This window comes from Oncorhynchus masou, chromosome 29 (assembly GCF_036934945.1).
Source record: "Oncorhynchus masou masou isolate Uvic2021 chromosome 29, UVic_Omas_1.1, whole genome shotgun sequence".
Classification (NCBI taxonomy): domain Eukaryota; kingdom Metazoa; phylum Chordata; class Actinopteri; order Salmoniformes; family Salmonidae; genus Oncorhynchus; species Oncorhynchus masou.
The window spans coordinates 10,291,828-10,306,000 of record NC_088240.1 but is presented as its reverse complement, the minus strand read 5'-3'; the positions used below and the strand labels follow the sequence as shown (position 1 = coordinate 10,306,000).

Sequence of the window (14,173 nt, the reverse complement as noted above, 5' to 3'; positions counted from 1 at the left end):
TGTCTATGCAGTGAAGTTAATCTGTTCGGTGCAAACCATAATCTTTATTAGAAAGGGGGGCAGTTAGTTTAGTGGTTGGGCCAGTCACCAAAAGGTTGCTGGTTTGAATCCCCGCGCCCACTCGGTCAAAATTCTATTGATGTGCCCTTGAGCAAGGCACTTCACTCTAATTGCTCTGGATAAGAGCGTCTGATAAATGCATTGACGTTTTAGTCCATCATAGATTGGCCTAGAATACTGTGTTTTTTTGTTGGGTGGATTATAACATTGTGTGAAGGGAAATGCACACAGTTTAAGTGATTGTAGAGAAGGAGAAAAGGAATTACTCTGTCTGCAAGGCTCTAATAACAGGAGGGAAAATTGGTATCTTCGTTAGAGAGACAATTCAATTTAAAGAGTGGCTGCGGTTCTGGGTTTTCTGGACTTCGTCCTGCTTTTGTAAAAAAATATGGAGATTTGTGCACATGCGGGATCCACTAGCCTACCTCCTTTCAGCTGCTGCTCAGTGCTCAGTGCTCAGTGCTCAGTCACTCCATAACTCCACTGCCGCTTGTACACAAAACAGTTAGAACAAACTTAGTTATTTGTCTGTTGTAACCGTAGGCTATTACAAACATAAGCACGACACAAACAGTATTCATGTTATTTTTCAGGAGGGGAGTTACATGCAGATATTAAGGGAAAGCCTTACATTTACAAGGCTTGCTGTTTAAAGTAGCTGGAACAAAGCATCAGAGCCTTGACTGAAAGGCAAGTTCCTCAATCTCTGATGTTTATCAGTTCTTTGAGAGTGCAGTTTTATTTAGTTAGTTTCTATTTATTTTATAGTATTATTTAGGATCATCCCAGATTCTTACAAACTTTTTGAGAAATAAACCAAATCTTTTGATAACAACACAGTGTGTGAGTCTAGCAATACCACCCTGCTGGCTCTCATATGAAGTTAAGTTTTTATATTTTTTTTTTTATATATATAGCCCTTCGTACATCAGCTGATATCTCAAAGTGCTGTACAGAAACCCAGCCTAAAACCCCAAACAGCAAGCAATGCAGGTGTAGAAGCACGGTGGCTAGGAAAAACTCCCTAGAAAGGCCAAAACCTAGGAAGAAACCTAGAGAGGAACCAGGCTATGTGGGGTGGCCAGTCCTCTTCTGGCTGTGCCGGGTGGAGATTATAACAGAACATGGCCAAGATGTTCAAATGTTCATAAATTACCAGCATGGTTGAATAATAATAAGGCAGAACAGTTGAAACTTGAGCAGCAGCACGGTCAGGTGGACTGGGGACAGCAAGGAGTCATCATGTCAGGTAGTCCTGGGGCATGGTCCTAGGGCTCAGGTCCTCCGAGAGAGAGAAAGAAAGAGAGAATTAGAGAGAGCATATATGGGGTGGCCAGTCCTCTCCTGGCTGTGCCGGGTGGAGATTATAACAGAACATGGCCAAGATGTTCAAATGTTCATAAATGACCAGCATGGTCGAATAATAATAAGGCAATAAGTAGGTCTACACCTTGTTGATACCTGGATGGGAGACCAGATTCTGCTGTAAGTGCAAGTGGTGTTGGAGGGCCAGTAGAAGGTACTCATCAGTGGTGTTGGAGGGCCAGTAGAAGGTACTCATCAGTGGTGTTGGAGGGCCAGTAGAAGGTACTCATCAGTGGTGTTGGAGGGCCAGTAGAAGGTACTCATCAGTGGTGTTGGAGGGCCAGTAGAAGGTACTCATCGGTGGTGTTGGAGGGCCAGTAGAAAGTACTTATCAGTGGTGTTGGAGGGCCAGTAGAAGGTACTCATCAGTGGTGTTGGTGGACCAGTAGAAGGTATTCATCAGTGGTGTTGGTGGACCAGTAGAAAGTACTCATCAGTGGTGTTGGTGGATCAGTAGAAGGTACTCATCGGTGGTGTTAGAGGGCCAGTAGAAAGTACTCATCGGTGGTGTTGGAGGGCCAGTAGAAAGTACTCATCAGTGGTGTTGGAGGGCCAGTAGAAGGTACTCATCGGTGGTGTTGGATGGCCAGTAGAAGGTACTCATCCCTATAACTAAGGACCAGATCCTGATACATCAATGTATGCCATCATTGTGAATTTACACACAGGGTTTGACTCATGGTCATTAACAATCCCATGGCACATGTTGCAAGTGAAGGGGTGCTAATCGGTGTCGTGGATTACCATTTCCAACCGAGCAGCCCATAATACTATGGCTACCTCAGCTCCCAGTTGGATCATTCAATCCCTTTTATCTCTGAAATTCTTCCCCAAGTCATTGCTGCATATTTCAATGTGTTCTTATTCAACTTAATATACTACTGAGGGTTAGCTAAAATACTGACTTACTGAAAGAAAACATAATATATAATATATGGTCTACACAATTTCCTTTGCATTGCATAATTTCAATTAAAAACTGGAGTGGCCTGTTCGTCAAGTATACAACATTAAGCTGAGCAAAATCTAGTTTAATATAGGATGCATTTTAAAGGGAAAATCCTTAGTGCTTCCATGTTGGATTCATATGAATTAAGGATATCTACTCATTGATTTGTGAAGAATATAACTTATAAATGCCTAATGAACTTAGTTCAGCTGTCATACCCCATCAGAACCCAAAATACGAGCTTGCTGTACTCCAAATCAAATCAAATCAAATGTATTTATATAGCCCTTCGTACATCCGCTGATATCTCAAAGTGCTGTACAGAAACCCAGCCTAAAACCTCAAACAGCAAGCAATGCAGGTGTAGAAGCACAGGTGTAGAAGCAATCTTTGTAAATATTGTAAATGTAATAAAAACACTGCACAGACTCAATGTGCTTAACTATAATTTTGATATCTTGGTTGGTCAGACCTTGCATCAATAGCTCTGTCTATGAATTTAAGAGTGGTTACATTTCTCCAGGCCCACCTCTCAGCTTTTTACCAAAACAGAGGTGGGGTAGCCTTTGTTGTTGTTTCAACTGTGGATTTCGCCTTTAAACCAATCTAAAGGTGGAATTGAATCAGGCTCATGTCATCAACGTCCAATCCATCACAGACGAACAAAACGGTATGCATCACAACTAGCTAACCAGTTTGTAGAGTTCTTTAGGTGTATTTTAGTATTTAAAAAAGTAAACTCTGGCTTTTATGTGATACAATCATCCACCTAATCTCATTCACCATAAGGTTACCTTCCACCTTTCGCACTCAGAAAACCCAACAGGGAACAGGCCCCTGCTCTCAGCATCTGTGGCAAAGGATGTTTTAAATCTGAAACTCATATCAAAATGTAAGCAATTTCCATGCTGATGGACCTTCATATCAGCCTCAGTCAGAGAAGCTTCACCTGAACATTTCTGCCATCAATATTTCAGAGACATTCCATGCGAGTCTTCTTTTGACTGCTGGTGTGATGAGCTGTGATGGTGATGGATATGGTGGTGCCGTGCTCTTCTGCACTCGTAATGCAGGGCCTCATTTCACGAATAAGAAAAAATGGCCCGATGCACACTTTCCGTGAGTACTCTTTTTGAAATGCAATTTTCAACTATAATGAAATCTGAATTAATGTGTTAACAACAATATGAGATCATCGGGTGTAATATCCAGAATACAAAAAGTATAAAGATAGAACAATCAGTGTTTCAGTGACCTATGGCCCTACTTTTTAATAATCAAATGGCCGTCCTCAGAGAGGTAGTTGATACATGATAGAGACCTTAGAGTAGAGGTGAGGCAAGTTTTAGTTAAACTATTCTTAGGTCTGTGAGTTCGGGAGATCTGGTTGAAAAACTACATTGACTAATTCAAACAGAGACTCTACCAATTATAATGAGTTAAATGTATGTGGAAATTGTTTTTTTTTTGCACGTTTTCTAGCTGCAAAAAATCACCCTGAAAGGTGGCACTTGATGTCCAGATGTATGTCAATTTGTTATCACCCCATGATCTGTCGCTTTAAATATGCAGCTTGCTGGCACTTCCAGTAGATCTGCAACGTTAACCCGAGTACGTTGACGTCACTAAACTTTTCCACCATATGTGTGTTGAGATGAGATGAGGCATGAGAGGGTGGGTTGATGTTGTATCACCGAGGACCATCTTTCAGGACAGCCTGTTAACTGTCGTGTTGTAATGTAAGTCAATTCATATTTTTTTCATACGTTTTTGGAATTGGATTAGGTAGGCTACACTTGTTTCAATAGTTTTGTGTTTGGATGTTGATCGAGTCGCATGTTTGTGTAGCCTTTTGTTGTTTTCTGTACAAAACACGTCCGCGCAGCCTAGTGAAGAATAATAATGAACTTCTTGCAAGTGCAAAATATGTCGAACTTCATACATTTGCTATCAATTTATTTGTAGTGCGGATAGGTCCATTCTATTTTCACATATTCTCAATGTTACTCCGTGATGTTGACAATAAACTTTGTAGCGCGCACTCGGACAGACAGGTTGATTTGCTTCAACGTGGATGCGAGCGTCAAGTGGCACGAAGTTTTACTGTTGGTAGACATCACGACAGAAGGCAATACTGTATTGAGTGCAATGCTACATATTTGCAATTCGTCTATTGGAATCATGTTCCACAACTGCATGCATAAATCAAGCCACCTAGACACCGTATTTCAGTGCACGCGGGAGGTGCACGCGGAAGGTACATTTTCATTATTGCAGTTTATAAAGACCAGATATAATATAACGGTGTTATTACCAGTTGTAACGGTGTTACCTTGTCATTTCACTGTGGTAAGCCATACTGCTTAAAAACAGTTGCTTGTCGATTTTTCAGACTTTCAGAGAATATGTAATTGCCATACAAATTGTACATTTCATTAAACAGCTGATGAAAAAAAAATATATATATATTGCCTACTACTAGGACCTATTTCAATATTGGTGATGTTGTATGTTTATTTCAGACATGTGTGACTGCAGTTGTCATTGTCACTGAGTAAGCTCTGTTTTTCACACTTTCACCATGGTACCTTCAGCAGCTTCATACTGGTCATTACTTTGCACTATTTCATCCATGGGGGCAGTCTTTTGCATTTTGCCAAAGATCTGGATTTATTTTCTATTTATTTAACTAGGCAAGTCAGTTTAAGAACAAATTCTTATTTACAATGACGGCCTACTGAGGAACACTGCTTTGTTCAGAGGCAGAATGACAGATTTTTACCTTGTCAGCTTGGGATTCGATACAGCAGCTGGCCCAACGCTCTAACCACTGGGCTACCTGCCATCCCAATTTGTCCTCCAGTGTTTGGGGCAGTGTAGAGATACCTCAGGCACTGTAGTTTTCACCCTGAGGCAAAAGAGGAGCTCCGAATGGAAAGGACATGCAGTCCACGTTTACCTCTCAGAGAACTGTTTATTGCTCTCAGTGCCAAAATGAACTCTGTCCACTAGAGGACATGTGGCATGTCTTTTTGTGGTCATATTTCACATGGTTAATGTACTGCATGATGCTGTCTGTGTCTTGTTCACCGACCATGTCTCATACACCATTTCCATTGATGTATGTTTTGATCTCTGAAGTAGTATTGTAGTGTCTGTGGTAATTTGATGAATTGTATAGCCATTACTGCTCTGTTAAAGCTAGAAACATGAGCATTTCGCTGCACCTGCAATACCATCTGCAAATCTGTGTACGCAACCAACAAACGTTGATTTGATTCGATCGATTTACTTTTTTTTTTAGAAACATGTCCACCTACCAAACAATGTCTGTTACAGTGACCATTACCTGAGAAACAAGGATATTTAGATTAATGTATCTGGGCAAACAATGTTTCCATTGTGAGCAACTGAAACCTGTCTTGATGCCATGTGCAATGCCTTTAGGCTCTTACACAGTGAATTCTACCCCTTTTGCAAATCATTGTGAATGAGCCTTTAAAGCCCAGGATAAAGCAGAGAGCCAACTGATCTTTCTTTCAATTTTCAGTGGTCCTACATGACCGCGAGAGAAGTAGAAGCGGTCATGGAACACTGGGTAGGATTGGAGCGCATAGTTAAATTAAGGTCATAATATAAGCGAAGCGACAAAAAAACAACATGTTATTCAGCTAAAACCCCCTGTACTGGCATGTAGGCTAAGGCTACAATGTGTCGTCACAGTTTTGCTGGGTTTAGGAACGTTCCACTGAACTATACCGTACGGAGTCATGCGGAGTTCTGTGAAGGATGCATTTGAAACAAGTCAAGCACCGTCAGTCAGATGTGTGTTGTGTCTGCAATGGCACTTGTTTGAAGTGCAGAAGACTATAGGGAGGAATTCCCACAGTAATTTAGGTTGACACAGGTTTGGTATATTGACTCAACTGTAGACTGTGCAGAATAACATTCTATCTGATCTAGATTGACTCAACCGTAGAGTGTGCAGAATAACATTCTATCTGATCTAGATTGACTCAACTGTAGACTGTGCAGAATAACATTCTATCTGATCTAGATTGACTCAACCGTAGAGTGTGCAGAATAACATTCTATCTGATCTAGATTGACTCAACCGTAGAGTGTGCAGAATAACATTCTATCTGATCTAGATTGACTCAACCGTAGAGTGTGCAGAATAACATTCTATCTGATCTAGATTGACTCAACCGTAGAGTGCAGAATAACATTCTATCAAATCAAATCAAATTTTATTTGTCACATACACATGGTTAGAAGATGTTAATGCGAGTGTAGCGAAATGCTTGTGCTTCCAGTTCCGACAATGCAGTAATAACCAACAAGTAATCGAACTAACAATTCCAAAACTAATATCTTATACACAGTGTAAGGGGATAAAGAATATGTACATAAAGATATGAATGAGTGATGGTGCAGAGCAGCATAGGCAAGATACAGTAGATAGTATCGAGTACAGTATATACATATGAGATGAGTATGTAAACACAGTGGCATAGTTAGTGGCTAGTGATACATGTATTACATAAGGATGCAGTAGATGATAGAGTACAGTATATACGTATACATATGAGATGAATAATGTAGGGTATGTAAACATTATATTAGGTATCTGATCTAGATTGACTCAACCGTAGAGTGTGCAGAATAACATTCTATCTGATCTAGATTGACTCAACCGTAGAGTGTGCAGAATAACATTCTATCTGATCTAGATTGACTCAACTGTAGAGTGTGCAGAATAACATTCTATCTGATCTAGATTGACTCAACTGTAGAGTGTGCAGAATAACATTCTATCTGATCTAGATTGACTCAACTGTAGTGTGCAGAATAACATTCTATCTGATCTAGATTGACTCAACCGTAGAGTGTGCAGAATAACATTCTATCTGATCTAGATTGACTCAACTGTAGAGTGTGCAGAATAACATTCTATCTGATCTAGATTGACTCAACCGTAGACTGTGCAGAATAACATTCTATCTGATCATCAGCGTATAGGCTAACTCAAAGCTGCCATTTTCTGCCTCTTGCTCCTTAGATCTTAGTCTTGACAAGCCTAAATTTTTTTATGGTAAGTTGATGCATTTTCTTTCATTAGATGTTTTAAATGTTAGAGAATGCTGTGTCATCAAAATTACATTTCATTCAGTGACTAATTGATATTGACTTAAAGAGAATGGACAGGATCTTAAACACTTACAAATAATTCATAATATATTGTACAAATTCGAATTTATAACAAAAACATATTGCAGGATCTTAAAAAAAGAATTGCAGGACGTAACATATAAGAAATGGAGGATTTGGCCAATCTTCGGGTACCCGTTTTGGCTCGTTAGCACTGCTTTTAAAACTACTGACTGAAATGATACAAAAACATTAAAATGCTTCTTTAATAGTTTTGTCACTTAGCCATTGTGCCAGGGTTGAGGATTTCCCTTTGCCCAACCTTACAGCAACAACAGTATTCTCCTCAGTGTACTCAGTCAACACTTTCAGTGGTCTTTCCAGTCTGTCTGAGTCTTAGACCATACTCACGCGGACTGATAACATCATCGCATTCAGCCGATGCTTACTATCCCTCACTGTCACTGAGATCTCACTGAGATCTCCATCACTCCAAGCCTGGGAGCTGCCTCTATCACTTACTGCTGCATTCTATTGGTCAGAGTTTACTTTTAACCCCATCCTTATAACAGAAAAATATATATCTTGAACCAAATAGGCCCACTCTGTCACGCCCTGGTCTTAGTATTTTGTGTTTTCTTTATTATTTAGGTCAGGCCAGGGTGTGACATGGATTTATGTGGTTTATTTTGTCTGGGGTTGTTTGTGGTTATGGGATTGTGGTTAGAGTAGTACTCTAGGTAAGTCTATGGTTGCCTAGAGTGGTTCTCAATCAGAGGCAGGTGTTTATCGTTGTCTCTGATTGGGAAACATATTTAGGCAGCCATTTTCTTTAGGTCTCTTGTGGGTGATTGTTCCTGTCTTTGTGGCTGTGGCACCAGATAGGACTGTTTCGTTTTTCACGGTTCTTGTTTTGTAGATTGTTGTATTTTCATCTTTATTAAAGATGTACAAAACTAACCACGCTGCATTTTGGTCCGCCTCTCTTTCACCAGAAGAAAACCGTTACACACTCCTAATGTGACTAGTAATTGAGGTAACTTAAAAGGTGATGGACACTCAGTGGAGAACCTGCACTCATCTCAAAGAAATGCTAATAACTAATATCATGTCTGCGTGCAGGCAATAATGACATGTCTAAATTGTTCTTTCTTTAATGGAGGACAGTGTGTGGCAGGAGCGAGTCAGTGAAACAGAGACATTTGATGTTTTTGTCTTGCTTGACTTGTGCATTGACTCCCTGAAATGTCAAAGCTTTGAATTTCAGATGTAATGAGTGAATTAATCCTCTGTGCACTTATTACACATCTCAATTAATCATTGCCCCTTGCCAATGATGTGGCGGAAAGTTATTAGGTCCTGTAATATTCCCCCCTTCGGTAATTATAAAGTATTTTGTCTTAACTTTTCCAGGCAGATGGGCATTGTTGTTATTGAATAAAGACTTTCCAAGCTGTGACGGGGACCCTTTGTTATTCAAACAATGTATGGAACTGGAAGTGTTTTGGAACCACCCGAGCTACTGTATCAAAAATAATACTGCTCAACTCCCAGGCACACTTTATAATGTCTTTCAATGTCAATGTTTTCTTAATGTCTCAATTGACTGCACTTTTGTGTGTTTTCTACTTCTGTACAAATACTTTGCATTGGGAAAGCATTGTAAAACAATCACAGACTGAGTTGTAAAAGAGTAGTACATTTCTGAAAATACATTTTGTGTGAAATCATGTTGGAATGAAAACATTCTAATATTCATAACCTCATAGAAAAAACATACTGTGAATGAAGTTAAGAACCACAGGGATGCTGGTCCTTGTTGACTCCAAAGCTCGCCACATTTGTGTCAAGTTGTTTGGATGTCCTTTTTGTGGTGGACCATTCTTGATAAACACAGGAAACTGTTTAGGGTGAAAAACCCAGCAGCGTTGCAGTTCTTCACACAAACCTGTGTGCCTGGAACCTACTACCATAACCCTTTCAAAGGCACTTCAATATTTTGTCTTGCCCATTCAACCTCTGAATGGCACGCATACACATACACCATGTCTGAAAGCTTAAACATCCTTCTTTAACCTGGCTCCTCCCCTTCATCTACACTGATTGAAGTGGATTTAACAAGTGACATCAATAAGGGATCACAGCTTTCACCTGGATTCACCTGGTCAGTCTGTGTCATGGAAAGAGCAGGTGTTCTTATTGTTTTGTATACTCCGTGTAAATATATATGTTATCCACCGTATAATAACACATTTAACAGCTCATACATGACAAGTAAATAAGCATTATACCTTGTTGGTTTTAAATATGTTAATTAAATATCTTACAATGTCCTTGTTATTAACGTATTTCATGTGTACCGCTACATTCTTTGGTCTGGTACTAAATGTGTATTATTCTCTGAGCACAGCCAGACTGTCGGGATGTCCTTTAAAAACAAGCTCTCAACAGTTTGATCACCAAGGAAGTGGTGACCACTGTACAAGGGCGGTCAGAGACACAATATATCACTTTGCATAGGTTCTGGTGTTCCACCAACGTCAGCGGGGAAATGGCTTTGTAAGATTTCATTATTTGTGAGACCAGAGCAACCAGAAATGAATTCTTAGAGCATTGTAATACAGTGGCAGCATGCTATGCCACTGATTATAGTTACAAGTTAAGTATAACTATAATAAATCTAAGATGTATCCAACCAATTGTATGCAGCTCGGGGCTCATGTTATGCATTTGGCTAGATGTCAACAGAGACATTCAGTCCCCTCCTGGATCAAGATCCCTGTTGCCTAAATAGTTTTGTGTCAAAGAACCTTCCCTCTCGGTCTCGAGTGAGCCCCACCTCAGTAGGCTAGGTCCTGGGTACTCGTACCAGATCCGTCTCAGCGGATGTCCATTAATTCAGAGTTGAACATCGGCACACACGTTCAAAAGTCCTCCACGTGCTTTCCAGTCTTTGTTCATATCAGACACAGCTACGTCATTGTTAGCAAAGAAAGGTTTACAAAGGCCTACACTATGGAGCTGCTTGCTTGTCAAGACATGAACATTATTTACACAAATCACTGGTTAAATACAAAGTGAATATTGTAATAATGCTATTCTGTAGTCTAGCACTATATAATTGTTTAAAAAACAGATTAATTCCCAAAGTCGTTCATTTATCAGCTGAACATCAACTGTTGGGTGAAAAGAGCAGCAAATCCTCATACAGAAGATTGCTGCTCAGAAAGAAATATGTTCTAATAATCCCAGTCACTGCATACCATTCCTAAATGCAATCTCGGGAAAACACAACAGTTTTGATGGTAATTACTGAAAAGAGGGGGATCCCAGCTGCATCAGACAGGTGATCATGCTTCAGTCATGTAGCCACCATGCTGCATCAGACAGGTGATCATGCTTCAGTCATGTAGCCACCATGCTGCATCAGACAGGTGATCATGCTTCAGTCATGTAGCCACCATTGTGCATCAGACAGGTGATCATGCTTCAGTCATGTAGCCACCATGCTGCAACAGACAGGTGATCAGTCATGTAGCCACCATGCTGCATCAGACAGGTGATCATGCTTCAGTCATGTAGCCACCATGCTGCATCAGACAGGTGATCAGTCATGTAGCCACCATGCTGCATCAGACAGGTGATCATGCTTCAGTCATGTAGCCACCATGCTGCATCAGACAGGTGATCAGTCATGTAGCCACCATGCTGCATCAGACAGGTGATCATGCTTCAGTCATGTAGCCACCATGCTGCATCAGACAGGTGATCATGCTTCAGTCATGTAGCCACCATGCTGCATCAGACAGGTGATCATGCTTCAGTCATGTAGCCACCATGCTGCATCAGACAGGTGATCATGCTTCAGTCATGTAGCCACCATGCTGCATCAGACAGGTGATCATGCTTCAGTCATGTAGCCACCATGCTGCATCAGACAGGTGATTTTTTTTTTTTACCTTTATTTAACCAGGCAAGTCAGTTAAGAACAAATTCTTATTTTCAATGACGGCCTGGGAACAGTGGGTTAACTGCCTGTTCAGGGGCAGAACGACAGATTTGTACCTTGTCAGCTCGGGGGTTTGAACTCGCAATCTTCCGGTTACTAGTCCAACGCGCTAACCACTAGGCTACCCTGCCGCCCCATGCTGCATCAGACAGGTGATCATGCTTCAGTCATGTAGCCACCATGCTGCATCAGACAGGTGATCATGCTTCAGTCATGTAGCCACCATGCTGCATCAGACAGGTGATCATGCTTCAGTCATGTAGCCACCATGCTGCATCAGACAGGTGATCATGCTTCAGTCATGTAGCCACCATGCTGCATCAGACAGGTGATCATGCTTCAGTCATGTAGCCACCATGCTGCATCAGACAGGTGATCATGCTTCAGTCATGTAGCCACCATGCTGCATCAGACAGGTGATCATGCTTATTTCTAAAATAGCACAACTGCCTGATAATATGGACCATGTACAAGCCCCAAAGATTTTCATCAATATGTTATTGGGCACATTTCTGGAGGGGAACATTACATTTGAAATGGTTTAATATAGGCTATAATGTATGTCATCATTGAGGGGGGTGGGGGTGGGGGGGGGGGGGGGTGATTTTATTTTTGTTTTCTAACCAATCAGTGTAAATATCAGATTTTATGGTAGGCTATAAAAGGTACTGGCCCAGGCTGCAAATGAAACATGAGATCACCAACGATTTAAATTCTGCGTGCAAAACTAGCTTTTCATTTGATCTTGGCCCTGGCCAGTAATTTTCTCATTTGGGCCACTGTCAAATTTACAATGACTTATAGCGACCTTTAATAAAATGACTCTTGTTGACTTCATGCATATTTGGAATTGAACGTTCAATCTGCATCACATTTTCCTCACACATGTCCTTGTAAACTGCAGTGTATTAACGAAGCAACTAACTATAAGCGTTGTAATAATTTATTTTTACCCCTAATCTTTGACAGTAACATGAATAAACTTTTAATAGTTTGGTGTCAAAGGTGATGTAAAGCTTAATAAAATGCAGACCGTCATCATGGTTATATGATGTCAGGTCTATATTGGTGTCTCGATTCAGTCGAGCATTGCAGATCTTTTCCCCCATGGTTTAAACAAAATGACAAAATGGTTGTGGGGACTGTAAGAACCTATTTTTACTAGTTTAACTAGTTTTCATGAGACGTGTGTTTTTTTATTTTTTTTATTTATTTCACCTTTATTTAACCAGGTAGGCAAGTTGAGAACAAGTTCTCATTTACAATTGCGACCTGGCCAGGATAAAGCAAAGCAGTTCGACACATACCACAACACAGAGTTACACATGGAGCAAAACAAACATACAGTCAATAATACAGTAAAAACAAGTCTATATACAATGTGAGCAAATGAGGTGAGAAGGGAGGTAAAGGCAAAAAAAGGCCATGGTGGCAAAGTAAATACAATATAGCAAGTAAAACACTGGAGTGGTAGATTTGCAGTGGAAGAATGTGCAAAGTAGAAATAAAAATAATGGGGTGCAAAGGAGCAAAATAAATAAATAAAATAAATATAGTAGGGCAAGATGTAGTTGTTTGGCCTAAAATTATAGGTGGGCTATGTACAGGTGCAGTAATCTGTGAGCTGCTCTGACTGTTGGTGCTTAAAGCTAGTGAGGGAGATAAGTGTTTCCAGTTTCAGAGACTTTTGTAGTTCGTTCCAGTCATTGGTAGCAGAGAACTGGAAGGAGAGGCGGCCAAAGAAATGGGACCAACCTGCTTGCTGAATCCATAATTTTCTCATGCAGAATGTCTCAGAAGCTATAATTGCATACTCTGTGTATTTGGTTGGTCCTAATCTCCTGTGGGCATAGTCTGTGTTTAGACCAAGAGAATTTGCCAGGGCTGAATGGGGTGCTTGAGATCAGCATTTGTTCCAGGTTATTTGGACATATCAGGATTGTGTGAAGACAGTTTTTCCACTGCTTCACCTCGAGTGAGCCCACACGAATAGGGGGGGGACTTTGTTTTTGCAACAACTCTCAATTTCTAACACGTATGAACACAGAAGTTAATCTCGCAGCTGAACAAATTCTGTGAGATTAAACCTCCTGGGTTAACAGAGATTAGAATTGGATGTAGCCTAAAATATTAAACACTGCAGACCTTTCCATTCATGACCATGTTGGAGGAGCACTGCCTACTGTCACAGGTCAGAATGGTGTAGTAGTCAATTCACAGCTAAGGCAGAGAGGAAGTACATGATAAATGTTGTACAGTTTTCACATTTAGCAGACACTCTTATCCAGAGCGACTTACAGTAGTGAGTTAATACATTTTGATACTGGTCCCCTGTGGGAATTCAACCCATAACCCCAGCGTTGCAAGCATCATGCACTACCAACTGAACCTATAAACAGTTTGTTACTGCTTGTTTTGAGAGAAACAAATTCCCACATTTTCAAGTGTAATGTTTTGTATTTTTGAGATGTTTCGATGTCTTTTACTTCCTTAACCCTGATGTTTACTGTCATCTTGAATCCATGCTAAGGCCAATCCCACCACTAAAACTAAGTTAGAGTAGTCGCCATGAAGTTAAATTGATAAGGCTGTTAATTGTATAATTGAACAGGCTGTTGATTGTGGCCTGTGGAATGTTG

At 40.5% G+C, this 14,173-nt stretch overlaps 1 protein-coding gene across 2 annotated transcripts in view; it reads left to right on the top strand.

Moving 5' to 3' along the window:
• The window catches only part of LOC135518971 (PTB domain-containing engulfment adapter protein 1), a 224,257-nt gene that overhangs the window by 47,333 nt on the left and 162,751 nt on the right, over positions 1-14,173 (top strand). The window contains exon 1 of one of the 2 annotated variants that reach the window (XM_064943960.1): positions 4,029-4,113. The exons of the other annotated variant lie outside the window; for it this stretch is intronic. The gene's annotated coding sequence lies outside the window, so the exon portion shown is untranslated. Of the gene's footprint in view, positions 1-4,028; positions 4,114-14,173 lie in introns of those variants that run through there. 2 annotated transcript variants of the gene reach the window in all.